This window comes from Pteropus medius, unplaced genomic scaffold (assembly GCF_902729225.1).
Source record: "Pteropus medius unplaced genomic scaffold, Ma_sr-lr_union100, whole genome shotgun sequence".
Classification (NCBI taxonomy): Eukaryota; Metazoa; Chordata; class Mammalia; order Chiroptera; family Pteropodidae; genus Pteropus; species Pteropus medius.
In genome coordinates, this window is record NW_024356397.1 from 1,139,264 (window position 1) to 1,158,254 (window position 18,991).

At 34.9% G+C, this 18,991-nt stretch overlaps 1 protein-coding gene and 1 non-coding gene across 4 annotated transcripts in view; both read left to right on the top strand.

The window, feature by feature from the left end:
- The first annotated feature begins 4,534 nt into the window (after positions 1-4,534).
- LOC120602257 (5S ribosomal RNA) lies at positions 4,535-4,653 on the top strand. Its single transcript, XR_005652672.1, has one exon. It is a non-coding gene; the product is annotated as a 5S ribosomal RNA (ribosomal RNA).
- Positions 4,654-9,253: 4,600 nt separating this feature from the next.
- LOC120602240 (cyclic AMP-dependent transcription factor ATF-7) overlaps positions 9,254-18,991 on the top strand; it is a 73,932-nt gene continuing 64,194 nt past the window's right edge. The window contains exon 1 of one of the 3 annotated variants that reach the window (XM_039862297.1): positions 9,254-9,377. The gene's annotated coding sequence lies outside the window, so the exon portion shown is untranslated. Of the gene's footprint in view, positions 9,378-9,399; positions 9,707-18,991 lie in introns of those variants that run through there. The other 2 variants (XM_039862295.1, XM_039862296.1) reach the window with 2 other exon arrangements.

Below are 18,991 nucleotides of genomic sequence, written 5' to 3' on the forward strand. Positions count from 1 at the left end.
AATAAGCTAAAGGAATTTAACACCACCAAGCCAGTATTACAGGAAATGTTGGAGGGACTTCTTTAAGAAGAAAAAGACATGTAACAAAAAATAGGAAAAAAGAATAGTAATAACTACATTCCTATCAACAAGTACCTCAAATGGAAAAGATTAAGTGCTCCAACCAAAAGATAGAGCGGTCGAATGGATAAGAAAAAAAGACACCTACCTAAGATGCCTGCCTATGAGAAACTCACTTCAGATTAAAAGACATACACAGACTAACAGGAAAGGGATGGAAAAAAGATATTGTTTTGATGGACCTAGATAGAAGGTATTGCGCTGAATGAAATGGGTCAGATAGAGAAAGACAAATACTACATGATTTCACGTACATGTGGACTCTAAAGAACAAAATCAACAACTGCAACAACAAAAACAGAAATAACTCATAGATACATAGAATATTTAGAGGGCTACTAGATGGGAGGGGGGTTTGGCGGACAGTAAAAAACGCAAAGGGATTAAGAGGTACAAATGGATAGTTGCCGAATAGACATGGAGATGTAGGGTGTAGCATGGGGAAGATGGTTAATAGTGTTGTAAAATTACGTATTTGTAAATACGTAAGGGGGAAGAGAGCCATTAGATTTAGTGAGGTGATCACTTTGTGAGTTATATGGATCTCTAATCACTATGCTATACAATTGAAATTGGTATATTAGTGTATGCCAACTAGAAGTTAAAAAAAACTCATTGAATTGTACAATGTAAATACAAGCAACTAAATGTCTATTATGTTTCAATAAAGCCAAAAAAAATTTGCATCAACTCAATATGCAAAAAAAAAAAAAAAAAAACCACATAAACAATACAACACTCTGAGCACTGATAATCAAATAAAATAATAAATAAATAAAATTGATGGGAAGTGTGAAGCATGTATAAAATTCTAGCCTTGGAAATCCAAAGGAAATTTTTAAAGTAAATTGGAATATTTTCTAGGCCTGATTTTCAGTACTGAAAGAGCTCTCTATAAATTTTAACTACTTTTTACCATTTTTATTTAATTAAAAAATGTGTGCCACAAAGTATCTTTTGTTGAGGATAGTGGCAAGCAGAAGGTGATGGTGAGAAGTCACACATGATTTCTGCAATAAAATCTATTTAATTAGCTTTGTAGAACCAACCCAAAGCCCTAAAATTATCAGGAAAATAACAACAATAATAATGATATGCTGATGGTCACTTAGTAATTGCATTTTGATGATGATATATAAAAATAAAATCCAGAACACTCTATTAAGCAATTTGGCCCTTCATTGTAATTGCCTATAAACTATTCCACATTCGCATAAATACCACAGCTACTTTTAGACATAAGTACCACATGTTATGAAAAGTATATAATAAGTGGTATCTTTCACTGCCAGCTGTATTTTCTCTCAGTCAATCGTAATAATAAAATCAATTGAAATTTTTTAGAAAATTGTTACTAGAGACAAAGACATTTAAAAATGATAAAATAGTTGATTAATCAAGATATAGAAATTTTAAACATAAATGCACCTACAACAGAGCCCCTAATACACGAAGCAACAAAGGACAGAATGAAAGAAGAAATAGACAGTTCAATGATAAATAGTTGAGATTTCAATACTCCACTTTCTCTTTTTTTTTTGAGAATTAAAGTGCTTTATTTCTTTGTAAAAATGTATCAAGAAGAGTTAGAACAGTGCTTGCCTTCCTGTCATATAACTTACAATACAGAGTGAATACCTTTTCTATGCCTTAGTAAACTGTTTGTCTGCTTTCTAAATTTGGATCATCTTTTAATATTTTATCCTTTGTACTTTCAATGCCTGGAAATATGTGAGAGTTCCTCTCGTGTGATTTTTTTTTTTTTTTTGCCGGTATCATTTCCTCTTGGATATTTTCATTCTTTTTGTAACTTTCCTCATTTATGGCAATAAGTTCACCTTCACTGTTTCTTTGGTTTCTTACATTGAGTCTCTATAATGGCTCCAGTGTCAGCATTCCCTTACTCAGCTGTATTTTCTAAACTCCACTTATGTTCAATTTGAATCATACTTTCTGCACTATCACTTTTTGTTTCTTTCTTCACTATTATTTTTGTTGCCAATGATTGTCCATTTTTGTAAAGCATCATATGGGTTATCACTGGAAGACAAGGGGGCAACACAACTACACACTTTGCTGTCTGTGTACAAACTGAATAACAGATGCACATGACCAATCACAGGCAATGTTGAAAGAAGTGACATGATCGCTAACTAATTGTGCACATATTTAAGAAGTAATTTGTGCATTTATCTAGCAGTGAAGTTTGTACTTCATGCAAGTACTCACAGTTCATATACCATTGTAACTGAAATTTAAATGTTGTTGTAGGCGATTAACTCATGTTCAGTAATGGATAGAACAATCGTACAGAAGATCAACAAGGGAAGAGAAGCCGTGAACAACAATATAAACCAATTAGACTCAACAGATATCTATAGAATACTCCATCCAATAACAGAACACATATTCTTCTAAAGTGCATATGAAACCTCCAATATAGACCATATATTAGGCTACAAAATCAGTCTTAATAATTTTTAAAGTATTTTAATAATGCAAAATACATTCTCCAATCATGATGAAATTAAATCAGAAATTAAAAAGGGAACCTGTAAAACTCACAAATATGTAGAAATTAAACAACACTCTTATATAGCCAATAGGTCAAATAAGAAATTGCAAAGGAAATTAGCAAATATCTTGAGATGAATGAAAATGAAAACATAACCTATCAAAGCTTATGGAATGCAGTGAAAGCAATGCTTACAGGTAAATTTATAGCTATACAAGAGTGTATTTTAAAAAAAGAAATTAAGTCTATGGCCAGGCTACCTTGAACAAGCCCAATCCCATCTGATCTCAGAAGCTAAGCAGGGTCGGGCCTGGTTAGTATTTGGATGGAAGACCACCTAGGAAGACTATGTGCTATAGGTGTAAAAAATAAAAAAATATAAGGGATTGTAAGCTGACAAGGTCCTTGCAATCTGTGAGGTCAACCAAGGGTTGCCTCACTTTAAAAAAAAGAAAGAAAAAGAAAAATCAATAATCTAAGCTAAAGAGAAAAAGGAACAAGCAAGTAAAAGGAAGGAAATAATAGAGATCAGAGCAGAAAGAAATGAAATAGAGAATGGAAAAATAATAGAGAATATCAGTGAAACCCAAAGTTGGTTTTTTGAAAAGATCAACAAAATTAACAAAACTTTAGCTAAACTGATAAAAATAAAAAGAGAGAACATTCAAATTATTAAAATCAGGAATGAATAAGAGCACATTATCAACAGCCTTACAAAAATAAAAAAGATTATATGCAAATATTAAGAATAATCATATGCCAACAACTTAGATAACCTAGACAAAATGAAAAATGTCCATAAAGATGCAGGCTATGGAAACTGGCTCAAGAAGCAATACAAAATCTAAATAGACCTATAACAAACAAAGAGATTGAATCAGTAATAATAAAAAAAATTCCTACAAAGAAAATCCTCAGACCATATAGCTTCCCTGATGAATTCTACCAAATGTTTGAAAAAGAACTACCACCAATTCTTCACAAACTTCTAAAAATAGAAGAGGAAGCAATATTTCTCAATTCAATCTATGAGGCCAGTATTATGCTGATACCAAAACTAAAGGTATCACAAGAAAACAAAACTACAGACCAATATCTCTTATAAATATAGACCCAAATATCTTCTACAAAATAATTAGAAATACAGCAACAACAACAAAAAATTATACATTGTGGCCAAGAAGGATTTATCCCCCAAACGCAAGGTTGGTTTAACATATGAAAATCAGTCAATGGAATACACCATGTTACTAGAATAAAAGACAAAAATCACATTATCATCTCAATAGATAAAGAATTTGTGCGCCAGGCCCCAGGTGCATGCGCAAGTGTGTGGGAGGAGATGCCCCACCTTCAGGGATCCAGTTCTTAAGGGGAAACGGCAACATCCATAGGTCAGGAGTGGAAGTGTGTGTGGTGGGGATGGGGAATTAAAGAGGAGGAAAAAAAGATTTTGATAAAATCAAACACTCTTTCATGATAAAAATACACAACGATCTAGAAATAGAAGGGAAATTTCTTAATGCAATAAAGGGCATCTACAACTAATCCACAGCTACTAGCATACTTAATTGTTAAAGACTAAAGTCTTTCCTCCTAAATCAGGAACAAGCCAAGAATATTCACTCTCACAACTTCCATTCAAAGTTTATTGTTGGTTCTAGCTAGAGCAATTAAGTAAGAACAAGAAATAAAAGGCATCTAGATTGAAAAGGAAGAAGTAAAACTATCTCTACAAATGTGATCTCATACATAGAAAATCCTCAAGAATCCATAAGAAAACTATTAGAGCTCATAAAAAAGTGCAAGATTGCAAGATATAAGATCAGTATACAAACATTGATTGTATTTCCATACAGTAGCAATAAACGATCTGAAAACAAAATTAAGAAAACAATTTCCTATGGCCATGCCACCTTGAACAAGCCCGATCCCATCTGATCTTGGAAGCTAAGCAAGGTCGGACCTGGTTAGTACTTGGATGGGAGACCACCTCAGAAGACCAGGTGCTATAGGCGTAAAAAATAAAAAATAAGGGACTGTAAGCTGACAAGCTCCTTTTAATCTGTGAGGTCAACCAAGGGTTGCCTTGCCTAAAATAATAAAAATAATAAAGAAAGAAAACAATTTCATTTACAATAGAATAAAATAGAAAAAATAGTTATGAATAAATTTAACAAAATAAGTGAAAGATTTGTACACTGAAAACTACAAAACATAGTTCAAAAAAATTAGGAAGACCTAAATAAATGGAAAGACATCCCATATTCATGGAATGAAAGACTTAACATCATTAAGATGGCAATACTCCCCAAATTAATATACAGATTCAGTGCAATCCCTATCAAAATCTTAGATGGCTCTTTTAAAGAAACTGACAAGCTGATTCTAAAATTCATGTAGAAATGCAAGAGACCCAGAAGAATATCCAAAGCAATCTTGAAAAAGGACAAAGTTGCAGTACTCACACTTCCTGATTTCAAAACTTACTACAAAGGTACTGTTATTAAGCCTTTTTGATACTGGCATAAGGATAGACATACAGAACAATGGAATAGAATTGAGACACCAGAAATAAGTCCAAATATTTAAGGTCAACTAAATTTTTATAAGAATGCCATGACGATTCAATGGGAGAAAGAATAGGCTTTTCAACAAACGGTGTTGAGACAACTGGGTATCTACCTGCGAAAGAATAAAATTGGACCCCCATATCATACTATGTACAAAAATTATCTCACTAAGTGTTGCTGAGGATGTGGAGCAAAGGGAACTCTTGTGCACTGTTGGTGGGACTACAAATTGGTGCAGCCACTATGGAAAACATGGTGGAAGTTCCTCAAAAAATTAAAAATAGAACTACCATATGACCCAGCAATCTTATTTTCTGGGTATGTATGTGAAGAAGTCCAAAATCCTTATTTGAAAGGAAATATGGATCCTTATGTTCACTGCAGCATTATTTAAAATAGCCAAGACATGGAAGCAATCTAAGTGTTCATTGACAGATCACTGGATAAAGAAGATGTGGTACATATATACAATGGAATATTAGCCATAAAAAGAATGATATTTTACTATTTGCAATAATATTAATGGACCTAGAGGCTGTTATGCTAAGTGAAATAAATCAGACAGAGAAAGACAAATACTATCTGTGGTATTCCATTTATATGTGGAATCTAAAAAACAAACTATAGCTTTTCGAGCCACGCTTCTCTTGCTCAGGCCCGCTTCCACTTCTGGAAGTGTACTTTCCTGTCTAATAAAACTGTTCTTTTCTACTGTAAAAAATAAAAATAAAAATAAACAAAATATATGAATAAACAAAACAGAAATGAACTCATAGAAACATAGAACTGATAGTTGTCAGATAGGAGGAGATCAGGGGGCGGGGTGAAAAAGGTAACATGATTAAGAAGCACAAATTGTCAGTTACAAATAGTCAAAGGGATGTAAAGTACAGAATAGGGAATACAGTTGATAATGTTGTAATAACTATGTATGGTCTCAGGTGAGTACTAGATTTATTGAGAGATCACTTTGTAAGTTATATAAATGTCTAATCAATATGCTGTACACCTGAAACTAATATAATATTGAATGTCAACTATAATTGAAAAAACTTTTTTAATTATCTCAAAATGGATCAAAGATCTAAATACAGAGATAATACTATAAAAATCTTCGAAAAAAACATAGGTGTAAATCTTTGTGACCTTGGATTAAGCAGTGAATTCTTAGATATGACACCAACAGCACAACAAAAGATAAATTGGAAGAACTCACAAAATGGGAGAAAATAGATGCAAATCATATATCTGTTAAGAGTCCATTAGCTAGAATATATAAAGTATTCTTACAACTCAATAATAGAACAAGTAAACCAATTACAAAATGGGCAAAGAAATTGAATAGACATTTCTCCAAAGAAGATGTATAAATGGCCAATAAGTACATGAAGTGATGTTCAACATTATTAGCCATTAGGGAAATGTAAATTAAAACCACTAAGATACCACTTCATTCACACCCATTATGATGGTTAAAATCAGAAAGATGGACAATAAAAGTATTGGTGTGAGGATGCAAAAATATTGGAAGCTTCATACATTGCTGGTGAGAATGTAAAATGATGCAGCTGCTATGAAAAACAGTTGGTAATTTCTCAAAAAGTTAAACATAGATTTACCATATGACTCAGCAGTTCCATTCCTGGGTATATGAGAACTGAAAACAATGTCTACCTAAAAACTTGTGCATGGATGTTCAAAGCAACATTATTCATAATAGCCCGAAAGTGGGAACAACCCAAATGTCTATCAAATGATGAATGGACAAACAAAAATTGGTATATCCATTCAATGGAATATTATTCTACCATGAGAGGAATAAATTACTGATACACGCTACAACATAAATGAACCCTAAAACAGTATGCTAAGTGAAAGAAGCCAGACACAAAAGTCCGCATATTATATGATCCCATTTATATAAAATGTCTATGACAGATCCACAAAAAGAGAAAGTAGATTGGTGCGGGTAAATGAACAGTGACTGCTAGTGAGTCTGGGTTTCTTTTAAGAGTGATAAAATGTTCTGGAATTAGATATTGGTGACAGTTGCATAACTGCGAATGTACTGAAAATCACTGAATTGTACACTTTAAAAAAGGTGAATTTTATGCTATGTGAATTATATCTCAATTTTAAAAATGTGGCTGGAACAATGGAGGTACCTTCTACTAAGATAAAGAAGACTAGGGAACTGTCACATGTGGGAGAGAAAGGAAGAATTTATTTAGACATGGTAAGTTTGAAATACAGATTTCAAAGTAGATTTGTTAAGTAGGCAGTTGGAGAGATTAGTCTGCTACAGTTCAGGGGAGAGATAGTTGGAGATATAAATTTTGAAAAAATTAATACATATAAAACACTTAAAATGCTCCCTGGAACATAGTAAGATCTATAAATGTTAGGTATCATATTTTTTCTGTATGTATAGAGTAATGTAATAGCCAATTATTCTAACAATTTGTAGTATCCCTTCCACTGTGATTTGTAATGCCACCTCTGTTACATACAAATTTTGAGGGTTTCTACAATTGTATTCTTTTGAGGATCTAGTTCTACGATTATATTCTTTTAAGTAGGAATTTTTTTAGGGAAGAGAGTAGATTGGAAGCCAAGACTCCTCTCAACTTTTCTCAAATCACTTCACAAGAACATAAATGATTCTATGCTTCTGGGTCACCTTCGCTACTGAGGGAGAAATCACCTGGATTCTTTCTACCTTTCAGAGAGTGTTATGATGACAAATGAGATCTTAGGCAGGAAGTTCGTAATATAAAGTTGCAGAAGGAAGTTACCTGAGGGAAAAGAGATCCCATAGGTAATATTTTGAGTCAACTCTCCTTATAACTATGATATTTTTTATAAGTTATTTTTAAGTTGTAAAAAAAAAAGTAACAAAATTTACCATCTTGGTAACCATATGAGAAAATTCTTAATACAGTTTCTGCCTTTAATGTCTTACCCAAAATCTTCCCAGGGCTGTCTCCTCATAGTTCAATTCCTGGTTCAAAGGTTACTTCTTCAAAGAGGCCTTCTCTCAACATCCGGAGTAAAGCTGCTTCCTTCTGTCTCATTACCTGAAGCACTCTCCACTAACTGAACTATTTGTTTATTGGCTTATTAACTGTCTCCCTCTCCCCACCAAAATATAAGTTATACTAGAGCACGAACCTGGTGGTCTGCTGCTCTTCTCCCCAGGCTTAGAACAGTGCTTTGCACACATGTCCTGTTAAGTATTTGTTAAAATGCTGAGGAATAAACATAGTGCTTTTTAATTCCCAGTTTCATATATATTACCTCATTTGATCATTACAATTTTTTGAGTAAAATGGGATTGCTCCCCCTATTGCAAAGAAATTCATAGAGCATTTCAGCTAAGACCATTGGGCTAAATGAAAGGATTGCTGCGCTGGGGGCTTGCTTTTTCTATTCACTCCAGTTCTAGGGCTAACGGTATTTCAAACTACTCTGCCATTAAGGAAGTGATGAATTTGGAGGATAGTGGAAACAACATGAACACGTTTTAAAAAGTCGCCGGTTTCTGCAGTTGAAATACTTTCCTCTCACCTACCCCCTTATACAGCCACACACACAGCAGAGATCATGGCCACAGTGATGCAAAGAAAATGCAACTACTCAACTGTCTGGAACTCTGAATCCCCTGTGTACCGGCCTCGGGTTTTACCTCCACTTTTTTCTTTTTAACAGCTTCACTGAGGTGTAATCTTGTCTCGTTTTTAAAGTGCGCTCCTTCGAGATAATATCACTTCCTAAAATATTTACTTCACTTTTTGGATCACTATTAACAGGCACCTGTAAGAATTCCCTTTCCTTCTTTTTCTTCCCTGCCCCCCCCCCAATCTCCCCCGGCCCCGGACATTTTATCAGCCCACTCCGTGGGCTTCTGTGTTATTCTAACTCGCTCAGTCTCAGCTGTGAAGCCCTGCCCACAATCTGCCCTTCATTTTCCCGGGCCCCGCCCTCGGCCTCTTTCCAACTCAGACTTACGGATCTCGCCTTCCTCCACCCCCCACAATATCTCGCGAGAGGTGAGCGCGCCTGGCCGGACGAGAGGAAAGTGTCTGCTCGGCTAAGGGGGGAAAGAAGGAGCTGGAAACAGATTGTGGGACCGAGCGCGGGCGGGCGGGAGGCGACGGAGCTACCAGCGGGTGAGTCCTGTTAACATTAACTAGTCCATGATGTGACGAGAGCCTCCCCTTCAATTCTGGCCAGTCCCAACGTCCCAGGCCGGGGTCTCCCCTCCCAGTCTGTGTTGGACGGGGGCGCAGAGGCGGTGGCCGGGCCCTGTCTGAGGAAGAGGGTGGGAAATGAAGTAACGGTGGCCAATAAGAGAGAAGGAAGCTACGATTGGCGGCGATGAGCACTAATAGGAGATCATCTTTACCTTGCGGTGTGCCGTCCCTCTTTCCCTCCTCCCGCCTCCTTCCTTTGGGGGGAAGGCGGGGCCAGAGGCCTGAAGTGTGGGGAGAACTTGGGGGTAAGTAGCCCCGGGGGGCACAGGGCGTGGCGAGAAGAGGGGAGTTGAATCCTGAGGGAATGGAAGTCTAGTGTAGCTTAATGGAAGGATCAAGGAATGGGATGGAATGAGAGAAAGGTTGAAGACCCAGGGCTTCTCAAAGAGTGGGATTAGGGGCTTGGCATTGGAAGAAGCAGAGTTAATAGGCAGGAGGTAGGGATGAGTGGGTGAAAACATGGCATGGGGTTTGGCTGGAAAGATAGGGATAAATCATTGGAAATGAGAGTCATGGCATTTCGATTGAATTATAAAAAATATCAGGGACATGATTTCAGAGAAAAAGTATGAATATGGAAAAATTAAGTATGAGTTTAGGAAGACTTAATAGGGATGGGCTCTGTAGCCAAAAGGCATCACTTTGAAAAGGATATGGGGGAATCCAGAGGTGCAGGGGAGGTGTTTGGAAAGGAGACGGCTAATATATACAGGTCTGGAGCCTAGGTATCAGAAGAAACTTAGGATATTGATTTAGGGCTTTTGGTGGATATGGCACCCAGTCTGGTGACCAACCTGCAAGAATGCTGGATAGGGGTAGAAAAGGAGAAAAGTAGAACACTTTCACCACTTCTACTGTGATTTCCTTTTTCCCTCTCTTTCTTTTCCCACATTTCATTTCTTCCTAACTCAGGGATGGGGGCTTGGGACATAAGCGGTCCAAGTTGGAGCCCCGTAGGGAGTTATGTGTTGCTCTGAATTGCTTGTTATGTTCTCTGACTGGGGTGTTTACTACCCAGGGCACCTCCTACCCAGATTCCCGTGTTGCTACTTCCCTAACTTTAAAAGTTTGTTTTCTCCTTAACAGGAGTGTTTTATTATCTCTGAGGGTTGTGTCATAATATGTGTAGGTTTGTGGGGCTGTACAGAGTTTTCTCGGCAAGCTCTCTTGATTCCTGTGTTTAAAACTTTGCAATAGTGTAAGTAATTCTTGTAGAGACATCTGTCTTTATAGGTATTCTAAGCACAGAAAAATATACTAAACTGAGGTCTTTTATTAAATTTGTATCTTACTCATATTCTTGAAGAGTTAAGTGGATGGTTGCAATTAGTTTTCGTTAGCTTATGCTATATATTTTTAAATGATATAAATAAAATGGACACGTATTTCAAGAAAGTGAAAATTTTTTGGTTTCTGCCTTTGTATCCAGACTCAGAAGCTAAAGATATGTCATTGTATCTTAGGGCAGGGGTTAGGAGAAATCAAACACAATTTGTACTTAAACATGGAGGATGTAAGGTAAGTGCAGACTGTTGCGAAATGTAACATGTCTGTAAGAAGCTAAAGTTTGGCAGCTATACTAAGTAGTCTTACCAGTTTGTTCTTAATTCTGTACAGAAAAATGAAAAGCCTTTACCCTTTGTTTGATAGTTGTGTTATTTAAAAATGAATTGAGCCAATACAGCCAATTAATAACTTATTTGCTATTGCACAGATTTGTCTTTTACATTCCTCTTCTACTTTTACTTTTGAGAAGCAAAATAATATCTGAAATACTGGTAAAGCTGTTAATATGAAGAGAAACCAGAGTATGTTGCTTTGTAGTAACCTTTGGTTTTCAGCAGACATTTGAAGCTTTTTCTCCTGGCCAGGAAGTCGCCCCTACAGCACATTGAGATCAATTAATTAGTGAACCTTTAGCATTACTTACTGAATTGGGTAGCAGTATTTCCCATTAGAGCATTACTTTTGGACATTCAGACATTTTCACAGTTTGCCTGGCAGCAGCACAAAGAAATATCCAATGAGATAGCAAAATGCCTCGTTTTATTCTTGCATCCTAGAATTTGTGATGGCTTTGACTTGGGCACTATTAAATGCAAGATTGTTTTTTTTTTTTTCCCATTAGCATTCACACAGCAGAAAGCTGAAGAGTGCTGCTCATCTTTAAATTTGTGTATCAAAGGTTACATTCTGTGATAGTTTCAGTGTTATGATTTTAAGTATTTTTGTTTACCATGGCTTTTAATTGTCAGTGGATTCTGTTACTGTATTCTCCTTTCTTTTTCCTCTCCCTACTTCTAACCCAAAATGAAAATTGTTTTTTCAACCAACTCTTAAGCTACTACTTTGCCTCAAGTAAAGTCCCTGGCTCTGCCTGAACACAGCTACTCTGAAGTTCTCACAAGTTATTGTTTTGTACATGTCAAGACTGAGTTTTTCCTAGGCTGCAGGAGGAGGGAGTCAGTGTTACAGCAAGCAGTCTCCTATCCACGTCTGATAAGGAGGAGCTTTCTCCCTGTGAGGAAGTTTTGGGTGGAGCAAATAGCATTGCCATATAATGTCTAATAAAGACAGCTCTCTTCTTGAGTCTAGTTGGCAGGCTAACATATAATTGTCCCTTATTCCATGATAAACTAAAGTTAAGGTGCAGATGTTGTTTCTTTGAGAAAAACAAATGTAGCATTCATTTAAAAAGAGAAAGCATTAATTTTTGTTGTTTGTTTCTCAGAAAATCGTACTATGATTTTAGAGTTCATGAAAAGTCTTGCATTTCTTTAGAAACATGTCAAAGAAAACAATTTTTAAGTTTCTCATTTTTGAACGTTGCCTTCCCCTAACAGGCTTCTTTTAGGATCAAGGATATTCATGAAATGTGAAAAGGCATCATATTTGGAATCTCTGAGGGACAGTCTTTTAACTTCAGAATGCTGTAAGGAAAAGATCCCCACTTCACAGATACCCTGTTACATTTTGGAGCTCCACTTTTAGAACATTCTTTACATTGTGCGGAAGCTCTTTAGTTCTGCCACCTGAAGCTACAATAAATAAACCCAATTCCTCGTCAACACGGTAGCCTTTTAAATATTTCATGACAGTTATGTCTTGGTAAAGCTTTTGTTACTGGGGTAAATATCCCAAATTCTTTCAGCCGTTCCTTAAATGACATTTTTTAATAAAGTTCGGGCTCCTCATCAACTTAGTTGACTAAGTTTTTAGGGCTTCTTACTTGCAGTGATTAACAGTTTGTTTCTTACCTCTGCACAACAACCCTGTAGCAGTTCTCCCAGGTGACGCCTACCCACACTTAGGATTCAGCGTAGTTGTTATCCTATCCAGAATCCTTCCGATTGAATTGGGTGCCCCTTCTATATCACTCAGCGCTTTTCTCCTATACTTATCGCACCATATTGTAATTGTTAACTTGTTTTGTCTCTCTTGCTGTAAAGTCTTTGAGTGGAGGGATTATGTCCAGTTTAGTGTTGAAAACCCTAAGATTAGTGTAGTGCTTGGCATGTAGTAGTTGCTCAATAAATATTTTTAAATGAAAAAAAAGTTTTTAGGGCTTCTTATCATGATCTGAATATAACATCTCACATATAATCTGATCAACAAAAAGTACAGGGGAGAGTGGTATCTTTTTTTTTGTTAACTATATTCGTACCTCTATTTTTAAAGCCTAGTTGATATTTTAAATGTAATTGAGGACTTTACATTTATCCCTGTAATTGTCATCTTATTAGTTTTGGTTTATTGTTTTAGCTGTTAATGTTATTTTGCCTCTTGGGCATTCCTCATATCTTTCTATCATTGATAGATAAATTCGATAAACAACATAAACATAACACCTATGTTTTTGATTTAGGTCACTAGTAAATATATATAAGTGGAGCAGGAGGTGGCTCCATAGTGTAGTGGTTAGCACATCTGCTTTACACGCAGAAGGTCCTGGGTTCACACCAGGTGGAGCCACGGACCATACCCCGGGTGCACCAGGCCCCAGGTGCATGCCCCGAGTATGTGGGAGGAGACGCCCCACCTTCAGAGATCCAGTTCTTGAGGGGAAACGGCAACATCCATAGGTCAGGAGTGGAAATGTATATGTGTGTGGCGGGGGGGGGGAATTAAGAGAGATAAAAACAAAAAGTGGAGCAATGCTATAACAGCACGCTATCATTAGATCATTAGATTGATATTAATCCATTAATCAACCTTTTGGGTTGGTGAAATTCAGTTTTGAATCCACGTACTGTTTTATCATCTACACTATATTTCCTATAAAGTTTTGAGGTGCCCTGTTGAAATCTAATATATTGTTTCTGACATATCCCTGAGCTCCTAGGCTAGAGACCCTGTCAAAAAGAAAATGAGGTTAGACATTAGTTATTATTTAAATATGCTAGTGTCTGTAGATTACTGCATTACATAAGCCATCTTTATTAATTTTATAATCTTCCTGGGAAAGAATAATTATCAGTCTATTATTTAGGGATTCTACCTCCCCTGCCCCTTATTTTATTGAGTATGATTTTCCTACTTCCAAGACTTCTGGTATGCTCCCCACCTTTTTAAAAAAATAAATATAGAATGATTAACAATGTGTCTTTATAGTTGCATGCTTTTTGTCATCAGATGAAATTCTGTTTTGGAAACTATTTTCAGAAGAAACATTATTCCCTAAACATTTTAAGTTACATATTAAAGAATTAAACTATTGCCCATGTAACAATTGTATTGTAGCTTCCTGTAATACTGACCTCTCCAGTTTAAACCTAACTTTTTATTTTCTGTTTGGAATAAAAACCTACACCACCTGTAAAAAAAAAAAAAAATACAGAATTGCCGTTTATAATTATACTTTATTGTTGTGGTGGTCTGAGTTTGTCAAGCTATGTGCTGTAGGTGAAATGGTGCTACAAATAAGATAGAACATCAGAAGACATCTCTAGGGACTAAGACTTTATGTTGGCAGCCAACAACTTTTCTGTGTCAATTTTAGAACTGATAATCGAATTTATGTTTGAGCAATTTTAGCTGATAAATGCATTTTTAAAGCACCTTCCTCTTTTGGGGTTTTAATTTTTACTTTCGTTTTTAGAAAATCGCAAATTGTAAATGTAAATGTTCACATGGAATAAAGTAGCATGCTGTTAGGGACAGGATATATTTTCTTTTGATATCTTCTCCATCTGAGATTGTTTACTTAAGAATTCTCCTGGAAAGCAGAAGGATGGACTTGTTGACCCCTCAAGGTCCTTTCCAATCCAAACATTCATAAATAGAAGCTCAGATCAAGAAACTTCAAGAAAAATAGACTGTAAAGAAAATGAAATTAAAATGGTTCTACTGACCCACTGGGAATGAATAAACAAAAAGGAACATAAATGACAAGAACCAAAAACAAAACAAAAATCAACAACAATATATATTTTGCATTGAGTCATTTCATGTCAGAATATTTTATCATGACATTTTCAGAATTTCCCTGTTGAATACTTTGTGTTGAAAGAATTTTTTTTTTTTTCTGTTAAATCATAGTATTTTCTTACCTTTTCTTTGGGTGTTTGTCCTTTGGTTTAGAAACTTTTAAAATCTAGATACTGTACCCCCTGCCAGTATACAATGAAGCAAAATTCAGTTTAGTTTGAAAGTAAGTAGATACTTTATGGCTTCTTTGGAGAGGAAGGATGAATGTTACAATTCAGGAAAGGTTTTATGAAAAGATAAATTTATCTAATTTTAAAACTTTGTAGGCAGACATCTAGAATAGATTCTCAACTAAACCAAAGGCGAGTTACCATATTAGTCTTATGAGGGATATAAGGACACTTAATACAGCAAAACTTATTACAAACTTATGACTTCAGTTTATTAGCTTTTTTCATCTTTGGGTAATTTTAATCCAAAATGTCATACATTTGAAACCCAACTGGGCAAAAAGTTTCTTTTCTTATTTATTTATTTTTTGTTTGTTTATTTATTTATTATGGTGACATAGGTTAATGAAATCCAATAAGTTTCAGCTGTACATTTTTAACAATATGGCACATATATATTTACACTATGAAAAGTTTCTCTTTTCTATTCAATACTTGCATTTGTCTTTAATAAATATCAATTTATGAAAGTCTAACAAGAGCCAAAATTTAGCTTAAAAAATTACTTTGTGGGCTTGTGACTTGGGCCTCTAAGGGAACAATGTTGTTCTGCTGTAGCCTCACCTTCTTGCAACACCCAATTTACTTGCTTTCTTTGAGTAGAATTATTAATATCTTTTTATCTGGTATAGTGCGTTTTTTTGACACAATGGACAGAGGAGATTTATATGCTAAAATGGTCAAATTTTATTTGGGGCTTAAAACTTACTATGCAGTTGAAAATTATATGTATTTTTTCAGATTAAAAAATAGCATAACCATTCTTTTTGAAACAGGAATTATAGTTATATTATAATGTATTATAATTATAATTATTGTTATGATTGTATTTTTTAAATAGGATGATTTATTGACTATAACATATGATTGCTGTAAATGATTTGTGTTGGCACCAAATTTCTTGCCAGTAATGTTTGTTTAAGCTTTATCAAATTTGAGTAACACTATGTTGGTTTTGTTTAATATGGTTTTTCTGGTATTTTTGGTACTAATGTCTCCTGTAGCACTATTTTCTTTATTTTTTTATGTTTTGATCAAGCAATAGTTTGCTACTATTTTACACATATATGTTTGGAATTTGTCTTAAGGATCATACTTTATCTGAAAATAAGTAGGCAAAAGCAAAACACAGCATTAGATTTTGACAACCTATCAGTTTCCAGGAATTTTTCTACTTCTAAAATGCATATTGAGGCCAAACATAAATAGATATAATGTTCTCTACTTATTTCTAACTCTGCTTCCTGCTGTCACATTAGCGAGTTGTTGCTTCTTTGTTTTTGTTTTATTAACCTTTCTGAGGATAGCTCAAAATAGTTCCTTAAATCCTCTAAAAGCCTAGAGAGACTTAAAGTTCTAGTCAAGTAGTTGCCTATATGAAGCTGCTTCCAGATAGGTTCTAAACTCTGGCCATATGTCGCCTAACTTATGATTCAGCCTAATTTTCACTCCCATCTGTTTTCAGTCATTTGCTCCAAAACTATTTGGTCTATTTAAGCTGGCTCCTTTCTCTGAAACCTGTCCCTGCATGTCTGAGCCTGAAAGCCAGAAATTTATTTTAATCTTTTCTTTGATTGATCAATCTAGGGTACTCTACTATTTGTATATTTCTTAAAGCAGTGGGTCTCAAATGGCTTTTGGTCTCAGTACCCCCGCCTTTATACTATGAAAAATTGAGAACTCCAAAGAGCTTTTGTTTATCTTGGTTACATCTGTTGATATTTAGCCTATTTGAAATAGAGAAAAGTTTTAAATATGTACTTATTTATTTTAAAATAACAACATGAAAAAATAAAATAACATAAATAACTATAGTTTCAAAAAAATTTAAGGGAAGAGCTTCAGATCTCTTTAATGTCTGGTTTAATAGAAAACAGCTGGATTCTCATCTCTGCTTCTGCATTCAATCTATTACGATATGTTGTTTTGGTTGAAGTATATGAAGAAAACCTGGCCTAACACAGATGTGTAATAGGAAAAGGAAAGATTCTTTTTTTCAGATAATTGTAGATAGTCTTTCTTCTTTGATACTACATCAAAACCCGAAAAGTGATACTTTCTTAAAGGTTAGCTGTTGTATAGAATCTGAAACCACGTCTGTGAACTTTTAATGTTCTATTACATTAAACTACATTGGCCTGTCTTGCCCTTTAAATAGATTTTTTGCCCATGTATGATTTGAACATCCATGAACCCTCTGAAAGGGTCTCAGGAAACTATAGGGATCCCTGGAGTCCACTTTGAGAACTGCTGTCTTATAGTACCAAACTTAAAAAATAACAGCTGTTGACCATGTAGGAGGAGTATAAGCTTTCCAATTGTTTTAGTGCTTTTCAAAGGATGGCTACTGACCATTTGTCTCAGAACTACCCAAGGTACTTTTTAAAGTATAAATTCTTAGGCCCTTAAGCCAAGAGAATCCGGGAGGCCTATGAATCTGTATTTGTACAAGGTGCCCAGGTGAATATGCTAAAGACTTCGAACTGTGGAGCTAACTTAATTACCTTATTTTAAGAAAACTTAAGTTCTAAAATTTGAGGAAAAGTCAAATAAAAAGAAATTAGTACTTGAATAGTCACATTATGAAAGTCTTTATTAATTAAAATCCATACTGACATTTATCATAATTGGGATATCTTAATTAACCATGTATTTTAATTAATAATAGTGTAAATATCAGGAGTCAGCAACTAAGGCCAGATAGGAAATATGTTAGTCTTTGCAGGCATGAGGTCTCTGTTATAACTACTCAACTTTGCCATTGTAACACAAAAGTAGCATAGGCAACATGCAAAGAATACATGTGTTCCCATAATATTTTATTCATAGACACTAAAGTTTGAATTTCATATAATTTTCAAATGTCACAAAGTATTCTTTTGATTTTTTTCAACCATTTAAAAATGTAAAAAACATTCTTAGCTTGCAAGCCATACAAAAACAGGCGGCTGAAACAAACAAAATTCATTGACATAGACAAGAATATGGTATTTTTCAGAGGGGAAGGAGGATGGAGGGAGGTTGAAGAGGGTAAAGGGGATCAAATATATGGTAGTGGAAGGTGACTGAACTTTGGAGGATGAGCACACAATGCAGTATACAGATGTATTCTAATATTGTACCCTTGAAACTTATATAATCTTATAATCAGTGGCACCCCCAATACATTTAATTTTTTAAAAAAGATAACCCACTGAATTTGGCCTGTGGGGTAGAGTTTGCTGATCCTTGATCATGCTTCTGGATGTTCATTTATATAATAAACATACAGGAAATGCTTATTGTATGTAAACTTCTGGAAATAAACAATTCAGTTAGAAGTAGTTATACAATATAACTACTTTCAGGAATTTTAAAAAGACGTGTCCATTTTTATATCTTATTTTGGGTATGTGAGAACATGTAACTAGGATCCAGGCCAGTCTCAACCTCTTGACTCATCTTTTGCCTATTATTCTTTTGCCTATTAGTCTTTTATAACTCTAAACCAGTTTTCAAGTCTTTTAGCAAAGTACTTTACAAAAACCTTGATATAAAACAATAAGGCTAATTAGTATAAGATGATAATAATATATGTGCCTTCTATATAATCCTTTGGGGGCTGTTGATTTACCTACTAATGAAATATTCTAAACTGTTTTTATGCTAAATGATAACAGTGGAAAATGAACCCAGAATTAGGAACAGAAATTTCAATTCCAATATTATCTACTACCTAGTGAAATGTGAGTCTTCTTTGTTTTCTGGAGTTCATATAACCTGCATTACAGTCTCACAGTTCATATATTTTTATTGGGATCTCCCTTAAGTCAGTTTTCTAGATGTGATGCAGATCACAGAGGCGCTGAGTATCCTATGGAGAATAAAATGTTG